Source organism: Anopheles gambiae, chromosome 2 (assembly GCF_943734735.2).
Source record: "Anopheles gambiae chromosome 2, idAnoGambNW_F1_1, whole genome shotgun sequence".
In the NCBI taxonomy this organism is placed as follows: domain Eukaryota; kingdom Metazoa; phylum Arthropoda; class Insecta; order Diptera; family Culicidae; genus Anopheles; species Anopheles gambiae.
The window spans coordinates 111,990,434-112,010,347 of record NC_064601.1 but is presented as its reverse complement, the minus strand read 5'-3'; the positions used below and the strand labels follow the sequence as shown (position 1 = coordinate 112,010,347).

The window sequence follows — 19,914 nt, the reverse complement described above, 5'->3', positions numbered from 1 at the left end:
CTTCCCGCTTCCCGGCCGCACAGAAAGCTCTCTATCGGCGAAAGAATTGAACTGTGCCGAAATAAATAAACAAACGAAAACACGCACCTACCAAAGAAGGACCTCGCCCACGGCGTACCCGACCGGCAGTGCTTCTGACTGGGTCAGTTGGGAAAAACATACGAAACGAAATCCCCCTTTATGCTCCATTGCTCTGCTACGCGGAGGGTTTAAAACAGAAACGCTGTGTGGTGGTTCACAACAGCAATCAGTATCGAAATCGAAAGGAACACATTTGCGCTTTGCATGTGCCTCCGGGCGCTGTCCGGGTAAGTGAGTGACGATAGTGAGAAATTAAATTATATTTATAACATTCTTCGGTGCGTGGGCTCGCCTGGTGACGACGCCAGGTTGGCAGGAGTTTCGGGGGCGTATTTCGTTCACCTGGCCCTGAGACCCGAAAACGGACGATTTCGGGCCAGCACTGTCAGGCTAGCTGAACCTGTGGAAACGTAGGTCACGGTGCCAAATCGACGTTCGGCGCACGGGTACATGCGGTCGATGGGAAAACAAAGAGGGCTATAAAAATGAAGGGAATGAAGTATAAATTAAATGGTTTATTGTGCGAAAAATGGTAAATATGTCGAGCTGCTTTATTACACTTATTTTTAACCAGCTTGGAAGTCCTGGAGCTCCTGAAGGATCAGTTTATTATAATTGTTTGCTATGAATTTCACATTAAAAGGCTAATGTTTTTAAAAAACTTGGGATGAAAGTCTTGTTGTTATTTTCAGAACTTGTATTTGAGGCTATATAAGAAGCATTTTCAAATTTTCAATCTTTCGATACATCAATAGCCAATGTTGTAGACATTCTCGTTCAGCTAAAATCACCTATTGTTTGATGACATTTCATAAACACGACGTGAAACATTCTCATCATATTTGATTTATTCCCCCAAAATGCAACACTCTGTCATAGGGGGCAATATTCTAAAAATAAAAATAAAATAGCTAAACCCTCATCCAATCACCAAAAACTCACAACGTCACATGTTTATCATTCCAAATAGGATGATGCACAGGCGTCCCTAATCCACAACACACATATCGAAGCATAGCATTCTTTCCCTGTATCAAAACATGTCTGTGTGTGTGTGTGTTTATGTGTGTCCAACTCCTACCAATAGCACGGCCCATTTGTCGATAATAATAAATTCTTCCCCTCCTCAAGCACCCACCGCACCCCCATCGCCATCACAAAGCTGAAACGATAATCTCATTCCGTCGTGGGAAATCTGTTAAAATCCGTACAAAAACCACAAATCACCAGCTAATCTACATAGAATAAATAAACAATTTTCTAATTTTCCTCTACCACCTTTCAGGCCGGCCGCTTCCACCCACTGCTGATTTATCTAAAGCATTGAATCATCGCCCCCTGCCCCCTTTCCTTCTCGCCGATGTTCCCGAACGGTGCTCCACAAAAGGTTCATGGATAGATGAAGTGAAAAATTTATTTTAATAGCAAATTTTCTTCTACCACCATACCGCCCGCCCCAGCATTGAGCAATGAACCGGACTCCCCCGGCAGCGCATCGAAGGGTTGCTTTATCAACTATTTGTTTGAATGTTTAACACCAAAATATACCCTCCCACTGGACGTCCTGTGAATTTTTCCGGCCCCGGGCCCAACCAAAACCGAACCGATTGCATAAATCGTTTACATTCCACCACGCGTGTGTATGTGTGTCTATGTGTGCAGGTGCCTCATCCCTGCCCAGGCGCCTGATGCTGAAATGCTTCACTAACATATGCTATTGCGTTCCAACCCGGTGCCGTACCGTATTGGAAAACCAAACACAACACCCCCAACGCTCCAGCCCGATCCCGAGCTAGCCACTTAACTGATTCTCGATTGGATTCCACCGAACAATCGTTTCGTAGGGTAGTAGGATGGGTGAGTGAAGCAGAGGGCTCCACGCACTAACAAACATGTAGGTGCATGTCTGTGTGTGTGTTTGTTAGGAAAATTGGGAAAATCCTCCCAAATAATATGTAAATATAAATCACTGAAATGTTTAGCATCCGAAGTGCCTCCGAACACAAACAAGCAGCAGGACACTGCTATGCCCAACTTCGCCCGCTCCCAAAGGCATGGAAGCACATGAGATTCATCCAATGGAAGGAGGCGCTTGGTGTCCCACGGTGCACAGGGCAATTTATTTGATCACTGATGTAGAGATCCAAAAATTGAGTGTGATGGTTGTGGTTTGTAACTTTATCTAGTGGGATGCAATTGATGTTTTTCAATAACACTTGTGTTAATCTAACTTTGAACAATTATCATTCAAAGTTTAAAATTTTCAGTATAAGTTCTTAAATGCAATGAAACTCATCACTTTCATTACCCTAAACCAATGCATGTACCCGAACATATACCCAAACGACACATCACAGACTCATACGGGTCTCCAATTACACACTGTGTCTCCAATTACCACGGCCGTGATTCAAAACGCCCAGTAGATTCAGCTAGATAAATATTTCCCCACGCAAACCCTCTTCCCTCCAAATTCAATTTCAATTTAAATATTCCAAAATTTGATTTCTACCTTCAACTCCGATGCAAAAAGTACGGCGCCTCCGAACGGTGCAACGCTCACAGACCAAGTCCCTCGCTTTTGGGAGGATATGGGTACCATCTGTTTGTCCAAGCAATGTATGTATGTGTGTGTGTGTGCATTTGTACACATGCATGAGTTGTCCTCTTGCTGGGTGTGATAAATAGACCCCATTTTAATGGCGCGAAACAAATCATCACCCTTCGTTTGATGATGGAAAATGCTGGACGTGTGGAATGCACCTACGGGGGACGGACGGGGAAGCGTGTGTACACATTTGACAAACTATTTAATTTGGCAACTATCGAAATTTCGTTACGAAGCCGAACACACCATGGATTGTGTACGGAAGGCCGACAGTCAAGCAACACTAGAGCTATGAGAAGGAAAAAATCAGTTTCATATGCATGCTGCACAACTAAATATTTTAACCATTTATGTCATGCCATCGAACATGAACAGGCACGTGAGGACAGTGAACAAGGGGACGAGATACGATGTGCATACATTCTAGCAATTAGTTTCTCGTTTGCCACCATGGAGGCAATCACCGATCTCCCACAGGGTAGGTATCGCCATTAAAACCCTACACCCTATCCGAGTACTTCCATGCTTCGAATGATAAATTGGATCAATTGTTGTGGATGGGAATTTGTTGATAGATTTCTACGCCACCACCAGGCTCCTATTTGTTCAAGCCCAGAGCTTCCAGCTTCACCCCTTTTCCAACACAAAAAACCTCGCAACATGATGCTCTCACATTTCATTGACTTTCCACCTAACCTGCTGTGGGGATTTTGTGGGGAAAACTTTCGCCCACATACACTCTCCCGCGTCCATCGAACGCAAAATTATGTTACGGGTGATGATTTGGGAAAATTGTTTGCGGTAGAAATAAATTTGCGTGAATATTAGGGAACAGGACCCCGTAACCCGATGCTGGTTGACTCTGCTAACCAGCGGCTCAATCGGTAAGCCAATCAATTTCGGGACAACCAGTGCGAATGGTACGTGATATCTCGTGGCTTGGTGTGGTTTGCCCTTGGTTTGCATGTCAACTAATTTCGTGTTAGTGTTTTAATGCAACCGTCATTAACGAAGTGTGATCAATAACGAGTGACCTTATTAGTGGGTTAGAACAGGTTCCTTGTTCATCGTAACATTAATCCATAATGTTGATATTTTCACTCGCATTTTACAGGTAAAATTGAGTTAGTATTCTATTTTTTCATTTTCATTGTTAACTTTAATGCTTTAACACACTTGTTTATGATACTTTTTTCTAATCTATCAACAATCAGTCAATATAGAGCAGATTCTCCTCTAAAAATAAGGAAAATTCTTTATCACACTTTATCAAAGTTATAATTATAATGTAAGTTTAAATCTATGTACACTTAACAAAGCTTCAAAAAGGAATAGAAGTAAATTATTCTATACAATTGATCACACACAACCATAAAACTAGTGCACTGCAAAAAGGTTCAAATTATGCTTTGAAGCTGTATAACTAGTTCATCAATAACAATCAAATCAGCAATCCATCCCTATGATCTCAGTTATCCTCAACTCTAACCACAACCTTCCTGCTCTTAACGCAAATTCAAGTCTCCGAAGACATTTGTGTGTTTATATCTCAAGATAGAGAACGATTTCAATATCTTGTTTTATCTTAAGATCGTATCTAAGCCTTACGTATCGGCATGGTTTTGGCTAATATTTCCTTTTTTTTTTATCTCAAAATACACTTCAATTTAGTTATTCCCTAAAAAAAAACCCATTGCCATTAGTGCATACGAACGACCGACGTTTCCCTTTTTTATTCTTAAACATTCAATCTTTACAAACTTACAAATAGTTTCATAATTCTACCAATTTCGGAAAGATTCATGCTGAATTGATACCGAAACACTTGCACTGTTGTCCTTTTGGGTGACATTGTTTCACTCCAAACTCAAGACTTAAGTACACGGATATGTCTTCATACAATAATACTGACACGTTTTGTTCAACTCGATGCTCCAATGAAGGGGTTTCTTAACTCATCAGGCTTTCATTTCCATTATTCTCGTACTGTTTTGCATTCATTTCATTGCCGCTCTACTGAACTTCGCTAGATTAAGCTTCATTAAGCGACATCGACCGACATTGTACGACATTCAAACGTTGGAAAATCAATGTAACCACATTTAGAGCACACACATGGGAAGCAAAAGGTCGTTTGTTCCCGATTTTCGCACGACACCAATTTTTACACTCAACACACATACACAACACACAACACACGACACGCACACCAAAATGCGAACGTATCAAATCGAACCAAAGGGTCTCTCTCTCACTCGGACAGTAATCGAACCAAATACATTGACGACATTAAGACGACGATCTGCAACGAGCTACTGTTTTCGTATATATTTTCCTTATTGTTGCACATTATTTGCTGATGGTGGCAAATAGTTTCTTTGCTCTTGCCTCTAACCACCACCCACGGGTCTGTTCAGGGGTCACTACTGTACGGGCTGCTAATTCTTTCGATCTTTCGGTGGTGCAAATTCAAGGACAGATAGCACAGGTTGCCCTTCAGATGCAATAATTTTCAATTCCATACACCTTTGTTGGCCGTATTTCGACACCACAAGGGTCTCTTCCTGGCAGGTGGGTTGTCCCTTCTTGCTCTGCAACCTCTGGACCTTCCTGAGGCCGCCTGGAATTTATTGCCCTCCTTTAGGACATTTACACCGAACACACGATCGACACACGGACACACTAGACGGCGATGTACACATACACGAACACACACAGACACATGAACGTATTGACATCAATTCACACACACATAGAGTGAGAGAGAGTGGTAGAGAGTGAGTGAGAGAGAGGGCGCGAGGGCGAGTGTGTCTGGAAAAAGACGCGAGGAGAAGAGAACTAAGGGTGGGCGAACACGCGCGTACGCTCCGGGGCGTTCAAGAGCTTCCTATCCCGGCGGAAGGATAAACGGCACTGAAAGTAACGGGTTGACCCTCCGTTGACAAAAGGCCCAGTTTCTCGCCAGCCCGAGCATTCCGATCCCGAAATTCCGACATTCACCACACCGTGCATGGGAGGGCCGGCGGGAAAACGCATGCACCTGGGAAAGCTCATTACGCGTGGGAAAGGGATGAACATGTGTAACACATCCGTGGAGAGGCAAATGACGCGTACACGAGCAAGACAACCAGTGTAGGGAAAATCTTGAAAAAGGATCGACTCTGTTTTCCCATAAAGGATGATTTCATTGCCGCCAGCAGTGGAACAAAGACAACCGTATTGCGCACCTCCCAAAACTACTAGCTCCAACGAGGGAGCGAACGAGCCCACAGCATGGCTTTTCACCATGTGGAAAGCCGTAACCGAAAAGGACTTCGGTTGGCAAAAGGGAAGAAAACAAGGAAACCCGAACCATTCAGCTGTTTTGTTGTGGTTTTTCCTTTTTCACCCGAGCGCAACTCGTGTATGTTCGGGAATTCGATGTTTGTTTTAACGCGCATCGGCTCCACAATCGGCTGGTTGGCGGTTCGTCGATTTTTATCCTTCACGTGCGGTTTTATCCTTGCAAAGCAGTTCGCCCGGTGTACGGCAAGTTGAGTGCAAGTTGTATGCGAAACTCGATCAAACTTGTATGCGACCAGGCAAATGTTGGTCGATTTTGGTGTTTCGGTGAACGGAAACGAATGCATGAGACTAGGGTACGAGGTCGAAAGAGTCGAAAGGACGAAGGTTAGTGTGGGCCGTGTGCAGTATGGTGGAGATTTACGTGACGACACAGGCAACGAAAGTGCCGGTTGCTGCTGCCGTTTGCCAAGAAATGCTCTGTTTTCGTTTCGTATGATCCGGATGAACGACGGGTGAATGGACAAATGTACAATCAGTTCAAGAAGGGGTCAGAAAATGGATGTGAATCCTACCTATTTTTGATTTTCTCTTATTAATGTTTCATCCAGGTTTTGTTTCAAAAAGTAGGAGCATTGGAGACGATCCATATTACAGCACAAAATACCAAATATTATAAGAAAGTTGACAACTTTATTAGTTATCTGTTATATCTTTAACCGTTAAATGAAAAAAATACTAAATTTAACATAATTCCAGTTTTCTCCAAATTTCAACTTTATCAAAATAAACAACTAAATTAATCAAGAAAAGATTGATCTGAAATCGCTAGCCTAAGCTAAGATTTCCATGAAATCGTTTGTATCTTCTCGTCAAATTTTAAATTTTTTTGGAATATTATGTGTTACGTTGGAACGTTTTACCATCCAACATTAATTGAATGTTTTCATTCACATGATCTTAATAAGTACTAGTATTGAAGAGGACCATGCAATAAGACATGGCTGTTTTCAGTACATATATTGTATAAAATATAAAGATGGGTAAGTATTAAATAGATTCAGCTAATCAAAGTTAAATTTACTGTCATAGAAACAAATTTTGAAGCGATTGTTCTAGAATAGAGTGCGTACTACTAAACACTAGCAAAGCAACTTCTACATATCTTCGATGCATTTGATTAGTTCCCATGACTTTTCTTTACCTTCCAATAACACTTATACACGAATTAAATATGATCAATGTAAATGATTTCCACTCATTCGCCATCGTCAAGCGCCAGTCAACATTCATCAAAAGAAAGATCCACACGAAATCCTCCTCATTCGTACGAGATTGTATTATTCACGATAAGCTCCAACCTAAAGCTCTACTCATCAAAACCACTCCGCGTTGATCGAATAATCCCCATGGGCTTCCGAGTGTCAACCGTGTACCGTGTTTCCCAATCAACCCCCTCGAACCGTGCCGTTCTGCCACCACCAACCAACTGTCCAGTAACAACACGTGCACCTAGACCAATTGGCACCATTGACCAGCATACGCGCGATTCATCATACGTGTCACTCAATTAGCCAGTAATCTGGTTTTCCCGCTACAAAACCAACCTCACTTTCAACCCACACACCGGCTTGTCCTCCAACCCGATAAAGCGTGAAAATAAGTAAACTTTGTCGCTCTTAAGCTTAGTCTGCCACACCGCTTCACCACCGAACCGAACCTGCCCACTACACCAAAAAGCAGATACTTTATGACACAGAATTACGCGCCGGGTCCAAAGGAAAGGTATTAATGTTCCCATGGTGTCGAAGGTGAGGTTCCCCGCCCCCATTCGCCCTTGTCTCGCATGCTGTTCCCATTGTGCAACAAAAAAATCAATGACTTCACGGCGTCCCACTCACTCCCCAGCTGGACGGGACATTGCGAGTAAGCGTGTCGAGCTGCCTGGAAAGTTAGCGAGACCGATGCGATGGGGAGGGGGCACACGATTTCGATCATAAATCATAAGCACGAAGTGAATTCGGGGGGAGGCGGAGAAAAGGCGACAAGGTTCAAGACACGGCAACACCATCCCCGATCATGATTGTGTGTATTGGCAGGTGTGTGGGTGTGGGGACGCGAGTGCGAAGTTTGTTAGTGGAGCAATTTCCTCGAATTATCCCTTCATCAGTGTGCGATAATTTGATTATTGTTGCAGAGATTTACGCGAATCGGCTGTCGGTTCGCGCGAATCGGCAGCGATATTGTGATTTGCGAATGCGACAGAAATGCATTTGGTTTGCCGTTGATGCGATTACCGATTTGTTTTTATTTTCGGCAGTTTTAATGGCACGGAATGGCACGGCACAGTTTACGCAGCGACAGTCATTTTGTGACAGTCTTAATCGGGCTTTCGCACGCTGATGTGCTGTTGTTCGTAGTGCATTCCTTCAGGAAAAAACACCTCATCCTGATCATGGTTTTAAATCACAAAACATATTCTTTAAACAGCAAACAACCTGCGTTAAACAAGCAGCAAAGTCTGGCTCGTTATAATAGGAAAATTGATTGGTTGATTGATTGGCGCACAGAGCTTGCCGGCAGAATTCACAAGTGGCCCGTCCTTTCGACCATTCTCCGTAACTTGTTGAAAACTTGTGCAACAAAAAACTGGAACAGTCTTGTTGTAGCTGGTTCGCCAAACACCAACACGCTCCCGAAGCAGTAGCGGTTCATTATAATATGAATTTTATTACAAATGAACCAAAATGTGAAGCTCATTATTCTAACTCGCCCAACCGTGCACTGGTGTAGGTCGTGCGAAAACCGGCAAGGAAGTGAGCAACATGCTTCTTTCCCGAAAATGCTTCATGTTGAAAGTTCTTTAAGGCTTCCCCATTACTGAACTGACCGCTTCTGCCCTCGAAGTATGCCTCATTATAAGACGCACATCGGCGCTTCGAGGCGCAACTTTTCCCCTTGAGTTGTGCTCGATGGGAAAAAGTTTCCACAACCACAATATACACTAAATTATTTGTTAGGCTTATTTAAAACAGGCCCCCATTTATGCCTCCTCGTTCCATTCCATTTCCTGCTCCCTTCGTAGAACTTTCCAATGGGCCCGAACTCGGCGATGCCCCTTTTTGGATCGCGTACAATCTTGTCTGCCGTCCGGCGTCTGCTTGGCTCGCGCACCACTTCCAGCACGCACCCAGCAGGGACGGATGCCATCGTTCTTCCGGTTTGAATGGTTGAAATAAATTAAATTTGTTGCTTTGCTGCCCCTGGACCATCTTCACCGTCGGGCAAACCCTACGGCCGGCTAGCCAGCACCGGTTTAGTAGACAAATTAAAATAAGCCTCCTTGCACTCCTCAAGAAACCTGGGGCGGCTAGCAACAATCGTCTGCTTCCAAATGCCCCCGTCAAAATAATCTCGTGTAAAACGGGCTAATAATAAGGCTTGAGGGATGTTAATTGGAACTCGCGGTTCAGTTGCAGACCACGGTTTGCCGAAAAACTTCATCCGTAACCGTCCACCCTTGCCACACAAGGACTTTGTATCATGCTGCTCCGTAGACAAGCTGCATATAGTATCCTCGGCTGACTGATTTGTTGCGCGCTCGCCGTTGACTGCTCGTGGAACATTTCGTGGTAGATTTTCTGGAACACAAGCCCGTGACACCCGTTTCTGGCATGTTTTGGCTGGCGTGTGACAGTGGCTTACGCTAGCAACGAACGAAATTAACTACTTGCCGCCACAGACTTGGTAACAAATGCCAGCCTAGTTTTCTAAGGTGGGGGCTTTCAAAACAGCTGCCACCAGCAGCAGCACCGGTATTCATTTCCGGTGTAGATGTTGTTTGCAAAGTTTTTGACAATCAACAAACAATTGTCACCGGCAGACTGTACCCGCGGGACGGGTGAGTCAACGTACCACAATTTGTTGCCGGCGGAAAGAAGACCTCTCGTGCCACAGGCACAAGACCTTGGAAGTTATGGGTGCAGGGTGTCGCTTATCAAATGGCGATCGTTTGCCGCCAACATGAGAGTGTAGGGAGAAGACGGGCTAGGAAAGGAGAGAGGGCTCTAAAGATAATTCCTATCGGTCATTTATGGGGCCAGCGTGTTATACATCGTGTGTGTGTATTCAAGTTGCTTGCATGAGGTTGCTATCTGCCGTACAGATTGCTCCAAATGTTGCTGAGTATGCCATGGGATTCCTCGTTGCCCAGGGCTTAAATCACAATCCAGAGTCCAAAAAGCGACGCCAGATGTGTTATACAACTCTTTACTTGTCAAGCTTATCTTAAAAAAAAGTGCATGTTGACAGAATTCTATTTAAAGCTTCTTCAAACAATTCCGGATTCGATAAAAGACCTAAACGTATTAAGAGTTTACTCTTCCGACGTTTTTTGATTAAGTGATGTTTGAGAAATATCCTCAAGGTTTTTTATTATTGTTGAAAATAAAACTAACGACTTTTAGAAACTATGCAGTCACATGGAAATCAATCATTTCTTCACAAATATTCTTTCTATAACGCAACAAGAATATTACTTACAAGTCGTATAATTTCAAAGGCACCCGTAATCACGTTATGACATGAAATAAGTGAATTCAAAGTAAATACAAATAGCTATTGTACTGCCATGATTTCTTTTATTCATAATTCTTACAAAGTGGAGCTGATTGCTGCAATGTCTCCTTTCAAATCTCATCACAAAGCCAACAATTTGCTATGCTATGTGATCCACATCTACTTCTTTTGTTGCCTAATGCGCTATGTTTTATTCCACACTCAACACCACAAGAATGTCACCGGTACCAGATCCCACTTCATGACTTTGTTTCTCATTTTGTTCACACTCCGAACCACATGGCACCGCACACAAACACACACACACACACGCCGGTGACTTATGACAGCCAAGTCCTAGCGTATACGCTATTCTTCCACCGTATCGCCTTCTTATCTCCCGCGGTGTTAATGTCAAGCATCAAAAGTAATGAATTCGTATTGCTTCGACGTTAATGGTGGCACATATTTTGTTGTGTCCCGCTTGGACACTAGTCCGTCCCCGTTCGTGTGTGTGTGTGTGTGGGTTGTGTGTTTGTAGTTTGTATTTTTATGAGTGCAAGATTTGGCGGCTTTTACGACGTTCGGTTCCCAACCGGTGAGCAGCGGGACAACCGGCCCAAACGACGCTTGTCTTCACACGACCAGCCACCAGCGTTCTCGGACCGACCGGTGTGCGGCATTACTGTATTTGTCTCACGTGCGTTTTGAAGCTTGAAGCACCAACCACATCAGCAACAAAAACAAAACCAAACAAACAAAATATTACACCTTTGTGCTAAACACTGTCAACGGCAACTGCTGCGGGAGGCAATGCCGTGGTTGAGGCACTCTCGAGGCAGCATAATTCTTTTATGATATCAAATTAAACGCCACCACCCCTCGTTTCGCAAAACGACCACTCGGGGACAAATTTTAATGGACGGTAATGTCACTAACAAGGTCATTAAATCTTTTCGCCCGGTTCGCTCGGCTAGTGCGCTGCACACTCGGACGAGTGGGCCTGCTGTTATAGTTTTGTTGCTTAGATTATTCATCAAGTTTGATGGTTTTATTTGCAACTCAGTTAATATTTTACGAGGCCACGAGCTGATGAAAAACAAAACTTTGACTCCATTTTGCAGTGGGGAAGTTAGCGTTTCGCTTTCTTTTTCCCCGCTTTTGTCGCTTTAACGGTTTCCCGCGAAACAAACCGCAGATTATAAAACGCACCGATCCCTTATCTAATATCAAACAAAGCATTGGCGCCACGCACCATCGTCGTCAGCACTCCCGAAATAAAAACCCATCCATTAGTCCCATTTTAACCCCTTTTTTCCGGGTGCCGGTGTTTGAGGTTTAACCCCACCCCCCACCCATCCTGTGGGGGAATGCTTTATTATACCAGTCTGTTACTACGCTCTGCTGCTTTTCTTTTTTTTTTGTACTGTGATTATGAAATATTTACTACCATCAACATAAAAATTAGATGCGCGAAAGATCGACACGGAACTTGCCTTTTTTCGCCTGGTTGTTTGTAAACCCCTGTTCGGCTTTTTTTGGCGGGCCGGATTTCCCGCTCCATTCCCATGAATGGATTGAAGTTATTTGGGTGAAAAATCACGTTAGCCAAAATCGCGAGATTGCGGTCAGCATACACACATACACACAAACACACCAAAACCAAACCCGAAGGGCGTCGAAAGTGGCCTCCGTTGGCTAATTTATATCCCGGTAATGGTTCCGGTTATAATAAACGACCGACAATTAGTGGTAAAAAGTGGAGCGCCACGCGTCGAGTTTGGCTACTACTACCTGGTTTTAGCGGGAAAGGGTTAAAAAGGCAGTGGCACTGGAGAGCTCACGGCATTAGATAAAAAAGAGAGGAAAAAAACCCCAAAAAAAACTAACTTGACCCCTTCAATTCAATGATTTAGTACGCTAACTGATTCACATTGACTATTTAGCAGCAGTACAAACGAATCACGCCACCTTTTTTGTTGCGCTTTCTACCATTTCAGATCTGATTCCATTTCGATATGGGGATGGAAATTAATTTGTTTGCTACCAGTGACACTGCCCATGATAAGGGCAGTTGACGTTCGGTTTTATAGGTACGCTTTGGGAACGGCGGTCAGGGTACAGGAAATACCCAATCGGGTGGTGATTAATTGGTATAAAATAGTTGTGTAGGCATTAGGTGATTAAATTGTACCCCTTTAGATTGTACGATAGCGTGGTACATTTTAATGACTGTTAGCCAATGGTGGTCTAAACGATTGTTGGACAATCTGGGCAACATTTGGTGTAGATTGCCGTTTTTATGAACCGTGTTTCGCTGATAAACAGCCAGGTTCTTTGTTTGAAAGTTATGATTACTGTTTAGTGTTGATTAAACAAACGCTATCAAATAGAGGGTTTACTTACCTAACTCAAACTTTGTATAGAACATATAGGAATCATTGTCTCATTAACTCACCTGAAACGAAATGAAAGAACAAAAATGTGAATAAACTGATTGTACGGAGATGTCAGTTAGAATAATTGCAATATTTTCAATGGATACATCCTAACAAACCACTAAATAATAACAAAAATGATTCATTTAAAACTTCAAAAATTGTAAAAACATTTCCTAAACACATTTTTCTTTAAACCGCATCCACCATTTCTTTCCTGCTTTAACATGCTACTCAAGCATTGCTGCTGGAAAGCGTTAAAGTGCAATCAATTCGATAACTTCCAACCAAGTGTCCCTTGTTCAACCCCTTCATACCTAAACGAAAGAAGGGTTGAATGAACAATATCAACAACAAAACCTCTTCCCGTCAACTCACTCACTCCGAGTGAACGTTGTGTACCGTCGTGTACGCGTCTCGTACCGTATTCATGAGAGCAGATTTATCCGAACCATACGCTTCCGTCGTTCCCTTCCCCAGTCGTCGTTATCACAAATCATATTTCCCTGCCGTTCGGTTTCGACACCGACCAAGCACACATACACACACACTTACACTTTACAAGCGACTGACGACAACAGTGGCACTGACTCAAGGAAAGCAACGTTCCTTTCACAAACCGTCTTCAACATCCTCTAACCAAACTAAGAGAAGTATCATCATCGGTGGCATATGGTTTTTTTTCTGTGCGTAGACTAGCACTCCGATAAGGGCAAAAGAAAGGTCAAAAGTTTTCCCCATCTTCCCCCCTTACGCAAAGTAAGAAAGCTAGAGTCGTAAACTTTTGAAACTGATAAAATAAATTTGCTTCCTTCCGGTCCGCGCCCATGTTTGTTGTCCGTGTTCCCACGGAATGGAGCGCGGAAGTAGACGGCTGCTCTCGTTGCTGACGACGTCAACGTGGTTTTATGATGTGATCTGTGTGTGAGGTACAGCACACACACACCCTTAACCTTCTGTGGATCAATCGGGATGTAATGGGATCAATATGATATTGGCATTGCAATATTGCGCTCGAATCTGTATTTAAAACAGATTGTGAAAACATAGATTCTTCCGAAGAGTTATGTCTTTTGTTTATAAACTTTCTATCTTGTTTTTTTTTAAATCGTTTTTCTATCTCGTGTCACACACACACACACACACACACACACACACACACATTATTTAATGATGCTTGAAAGAATTAACCAAACATAATACAAACAATCACACACGACACCCTACTTTTATGGCTTTTAACTCACACATAAAACCTCAATCCCTTACTCCAAACATCCTATGCAAATGATAAACGTAAACTTAAATTATCAAAGCAACCTCTTGAAAGAAAAGGTCAACCAGCATGACGAGGGGAGGCAGGAAACATGCCACTTTATTGTACGACATTCTTCGCAACGGAAGCGAATCATTCTCATTCCCCGGGACTGACTTGACTGAAAAGTTTTGTGTCAATATTCTTTCCTAACTTCCGGCCGGTTCTAGCGCGCTTAGCCGTGGGTTGGGTGTAAAAATGGGCAAGAAAAATGCCTACGAAAGAAGAAAAATGCCTAAGAAAAATGGTAACGACTCAGAAGCGTTTTAGATGCAGGGGGGTTGGCGTTTCTATCAATGCCTCGGCTTCCCAACGCCCTCGCCTTCTCTGTGTTAAACCAATCGAATGCTATTATTAACAAACGCGTTAACACGCAAAGTTTATTGCTATTGTCTGATGCTGGTCGCAAAACAGAAAAATGTCCAACTTTTTATCAAGTTATTAAAATGGTTTCCTTCCCCTCGAGGAGGTGGCACAACTTCCACGCCTCTTTTTTGGGGTAGTAGCGAGAATGGGTATGAAAGAAAGGACTTTATGGCTTTATCGAAAAGAAACGTTTGTTTTGTTTTGAGTATGGCTGTGGTTGTGTGTGTGTGTGCATTCAAGGGTCAAGTGGAATTTTATGCCCATTTTAACGAGCTTGTTGACAATAAAGATAATTTAAAATACAGCCATAGATGATAAATATTGCCCCCCAAACATAATAATGGCAAAACAGATGCTCGTAATGCTAGATCTATGCTGTTGTATTTGACACTTCGTTCAACACTGGGAAGTATTTTTAGTATTTTTACTCTTTAATTCTTAAATGCAGTAAGTATCTTTAGAAACATAATCCAACTCAAGTGCTTTAAGCTCCTGAACAAAAAGAAATCAGTCAATATCACACACACAGACACACATCGATAGGATCGTAAAACTTCCAACACACAATTTTTTCAGCCATTGCTATTGTTCCCGACCGACCACAACAAACAGTAGTGCATCGTCATTTCTCGTTTCGGTTTTATGTCTTTTTGATTGATGTGTCGACTCAGTTAGTTATTGACTGTTCATCCCAATTTGATTCGCTTTTTGTTGAAGATGAAAGAAAGCAACCACACAGAAGTAGCGCTAACCTTTCGCTAGCCCCCTAACCCAATCCTACGGTGGTACTTGGTGGTTTTGTGCAGAATGGTACTGCTTGATTTTATAGTATTGAAAATTCCTTCCGAAAAAACTATGCTCTATGCTCCAGTAGTTAGTGGGACGTGGAAGAAAGTTTAACTGCTAGGGAAGGAGAACGTATACACAGGGCAATAACTCTTTTTTGAAAGTTAAGTTTACCGAACGAACCGAGTTCGTACAAATCCTGTAGCCAGCTGTAGCCAACGTGCCCTATCAGTATTCGCTTCAGTGCAACTCAATCAAACACTGGACAAAATTGGAAAGCGCCACTGTTTTTATCTTGAAGATTGAACGTTCAAGATCAAGTTCCTTTAAGGATATTTAACGAATCATTTTTCATCAAAATACAATAAAAATATCGTTGAGATGTGAAGTACAATAAACTTGTTTGATTAAAGCATCAACCTTTTTGATTTGTTTTGGCCTTCTTTCGGAACTGGTCGCTAAACTCCTCCAACCTTTATTAATTAAACAAGGTAAAGATTAAGATTTGTTGTTCTTCACTATAGATGCAAGTGTTTCGTTCGTTCAAAATAGAAATCATTGAATCGACAGCATCAAATGTATACCTCAATCATGATTGAAACTATAATATATCCAGAGAAATTTGGATGTTTGATTTATTTTCAGATAATTTATTATAAATTCTTAAAATTTCGAGTAAAGAACTACCAATTGCCAAGTTTAATTATCAAACGTTATTTATTTATTTATTTATTTATTTAAATCAAAGTTATCGGGCAGTATGCCTAAATAACTTAATGCTTACAGAGTACAAGTTTAAAGTATGGCCCTAGAACTAACTTGAATATGCTGACGCAGCTGACTAACGGATTGATTGAAATCTGCTGATAACCCTAACCTATTATACACATCAATCATTTTGAGCAGTGGATCATTGGCACCAAAACCAGTCGATCTAAAAGGGCTTCTTAGTAGCTCTCTCTAGAACACCTCTAGAGGGAGTAGAAAAGCAAATAAAATTTAAAATGTCAGGTGCATCAAAATCTCCAATTAATAATTTATGCATAAAAGTTATCTGAGCCGTAGTTCTCCTATGCTGTAAAGTCTCTAAGCCAAATAGTAAACACCGAACATTATACGAAGGACGTGGCATTTGGTTTGACCAGGGAAGACGATGAAACATAACACGTGTGATTTTTTTCTGAATTTTTTCAATTTTATCTATGTATGTGATTTGATGGGGACACCAAACTACACTGGCAAATTCCAGGATGGGACGGACTAAAGAACAGTATAATGTTTTTAAACTGAAAGGATCTTTAAAGTCGGCCGAGATACGTAAGACAAATCCTAACAGTTTAAGAGCTTTAGTAACGATAGTTGATAATGTGATAATGGCTAGATAAACTAAGCTTACTGTCTAAAATAACTCCTAAGTCCCGAACCTGAGAAAAACGTGGAACGCTGTCTTCATTGATTTTGTAGTTATAAATAATAGGATTTTTTTTCTTTGAGAATGTTATACAACTACATTTGCTAACATTAAGTAACATTTCATTATTAAAACACCATGCAGAAAAATAGTTTAACGAGTCTTGTAACATTTCACAGTAGTCAGAATATTTAACAGGTAGGAACATTTTTAGATCAACAACAACAACAATCAACAACAAGGAAGTTATCAACACGCTTTTCCAACCATGGCGTTTATGCTCATCATCCAACCAAAGGCATCTATCAAAATAGCTTGAAAACTCATTCCTGCTTTCAAGAATCATGCGCCCTCCCACATTCTAAAATCAACAGGCAAAACGTTTAACCTGCCAAATTTAATCAACGAGATTTACACCTCTCAAACTGATTGCCACGATGCCAACGGCAGCCTACAGTTCCTCAATCCAAAGAGGTGTTACACTCAAGCGGTAACACTAACAAACGCAGCTTAACCTGCCCGATCGATACTCCTTATCCCATCAGATAATCTTACCGGAACGGCTCCACACGCCCAACCTTTGCTACCCTTGCTTCAATTTGCAGCAAGATTAACGAAACACGGGCGAAAAATAGCGGAAGCAAAGTTCTAACAAAACAGACATAAAACAGCTTCCCAGTGTCCGCTCGATTTGATGAGAGTAAGCATCCTGAGGCTACTATTACTCTACTATCCCCCGCAGCACCATCAGACTTGCTGGTTTTCGGCCGCTTGAATGGAAAACTCATCACTCATTGCGAAGCATTCCCTGTGCCAGTATACACGCGTACACAGCCCGGTCTGGTATCTTTGGCCATAAATCAAAATAAAGCCTCAAAAGATCTCCAACCCTGCATCCAGCCGCGAAAATCTATTTCCCATTGCTCGCGGACCATCTCGGGGGAGATTTTTGTTTTCTGCAACGGGTGGCTCCCGTGGCGAAGGAGTCATTTCCCGCCCGCGTAAAAACTGCCGACGGCACGCGGCATTCTTGCGAGGCAAATTGAATGACCATCACCCACGACACGATGGCATGGGGCGAGCGTTTTCCCAGCCCACCGTTCCTCTTCATTTCTTTCGCGATATGACGGGCATAGGCCAAGATTCGCTGCTCCCTTTCGACCCGTCCCATCCTGTCTTGATGTGCCCTTCCCCCATTTATTCCATTCAATTTCGTTAAGCACCGTCATCATGTCGCGGCAGCTTTGAGCCACCTCCCGGGGGCGGTGAACGTTTCACGCAAACAGGACGAGCTGTAACGGTTCCGTCGCCATAAAAGATAAATCGCCCCAAGGAAATGGTGTCCGGTGAAATTCCGGTGCGGTAACTGGGCGCCGTGGCAAGGTGCACGTGTAATGTAAAACTGGTAAAAATGTCTCATTGCTTCCGCACGGTGGAGACGCGCGCTTACACGCGGGCGAAGTAAAGCCATGTCTTCTTTTCTTCCGTTCACAAGTTGATAATTTAATTAACAACGATTTACCGAACAGCCGAGGAAAACGGGAAATCGCCAACCCATCGTGCCATGGTGGTGGTTGGTCCACCAAGCGTGGAGAGGTTTATCCAGGGGTCGAGGGAATTCGTTTCAAAAGGGCACACAAAACCGTGGGAGGGTTTTTTGGGAAAAACTAATAACAGTTTTTTTTCCTCGTCCGTGTTCTCTTTCTGTCCTCCCCCGTGAAAGTTCTTTCGGGCCGAGCACAAATGATCTTCACGAAACGAGCGAACGGCCTACGCTACGCTTAAGTAATTAGTGTCCTCGAGATGCGACTTGAATTTTAATTTGTTTCCACACGCCGATACTGCCCTGCTTGGCCTTCCTCGCGCCAATCGCTTCATGCGATCATTTGTCAGGCAGAAATGAAATGGTTTTTCGCTCATCTTTATATTTTAGGATTGTTGTTCTTTTTTTCGTCAGCTAACTTGAACGGAAAACGATATTTAGTTTAAGTGGAGCTGTTAAAAGCACTTGGGATTAAAAAAGAGCTTAGTAGTTTATTTTCTTGTATATTTTTTTAATTTTTAAACAAAGAAATGATTCAAAGAAGCATAATAAACAAAATAATCTAAAGCAGAACACTTTTTCATTCTTTTTATGTATATCTGTTAAATTTTCAACTGTATTTTGTATTGTAACCAATTCTTCTCTGTGTACATATTGTAGTGACTAATTTAAGAATTATTTAAAGCTACTCAAATATCATTCCAAGGCAAATCTCACGAAACCTGTATAATATTTTCCTAGAATAATAAACTGAGGCTGCTTCAAAAGTCCAAACAATCTGTCAAGAGTACTTTCGCGATGGTCCAAGTGTTCCAGACATCCCTAGAAGCTGGGCAATTAATGAAAATACGATCTCAACTTGTCGGCTCAACACTCTTTATGCTTATAATCGCAAACAAGGAAGAAAGGCTTTTCCTTCCCCAACCAGGAGCTCTTCACATTCAAGGCCAAATATTGCCTAAACTGTTTGCGATGAAACCGTTCTCATTAATGTTTATAGCTCCTCGTGCCAGAAAAGAAGCATCAATCGTTTCAGCAACTGCATATGGCCTCAATTAAAATCTTCAACCACGTCATAACTGCTTCGAGAGCATGTGACAATGTTTTCTAAAGAAATTGGATCCTTATTTTCACATTCTGTAGCACTCGTAAAAACCTCTTCATTATCCAAAAAACACATTCAACCCCGTTGCGAACAAACCCCCTCTGAAAATCGTCAAACGATGATGCTTGCTCGTTAAGTGCACCTTGAATCATCATAAAGCTACCGTCATTATGCCGCCTCGTCCAACGTTCGCGCATAATGAGCATAGCCCGTGGGGAAGGTGGTTACCTACTTTAAACCCGACATTTTCACCTGCACCACCTGATAATTGATAAATGATTCCTTCCACCTTCAAGTGGATCCGGTTTTTTTGCAAATCTTGCCAAAGACCCGACACACCGGGAGCATCAAAATGCTCCCCCCGTGGCGCGCTGTACGACCTCCCACCGCTTGAGCAAAAGTCAAAGCGCGCGCGCCGTCCC

General features: G+C 42.5%; 1 protein-coding gene across 11 annotated transcripts in view; it reads right to left on the bottom strand.

Annotated features, from left to right (window-relative positions):
- Positions 1-19,914, bottom strand: part of LOC1269973 (uncharacterized) — a 178,764-nt gene that overhangs the window by 84,012 nt on the left and 74,838 nt on the right. Inside the window, exon 1 of one of the 11 annotated variants that reach the window (XM_061648145.1) lies at positions 4,455-6,638. The exons of the other annotated variants lie outside the window; for them this stretch is intronic. The gene's annotated coding sequence lies outside the window, so the exon portion shown is untranslated. Of the gene's footprint in view, positions 1-4,454; positions 6,639-19,914 lie in introns of those variants that run through there. 11 annotated transcript variants of the gene reach the window in all.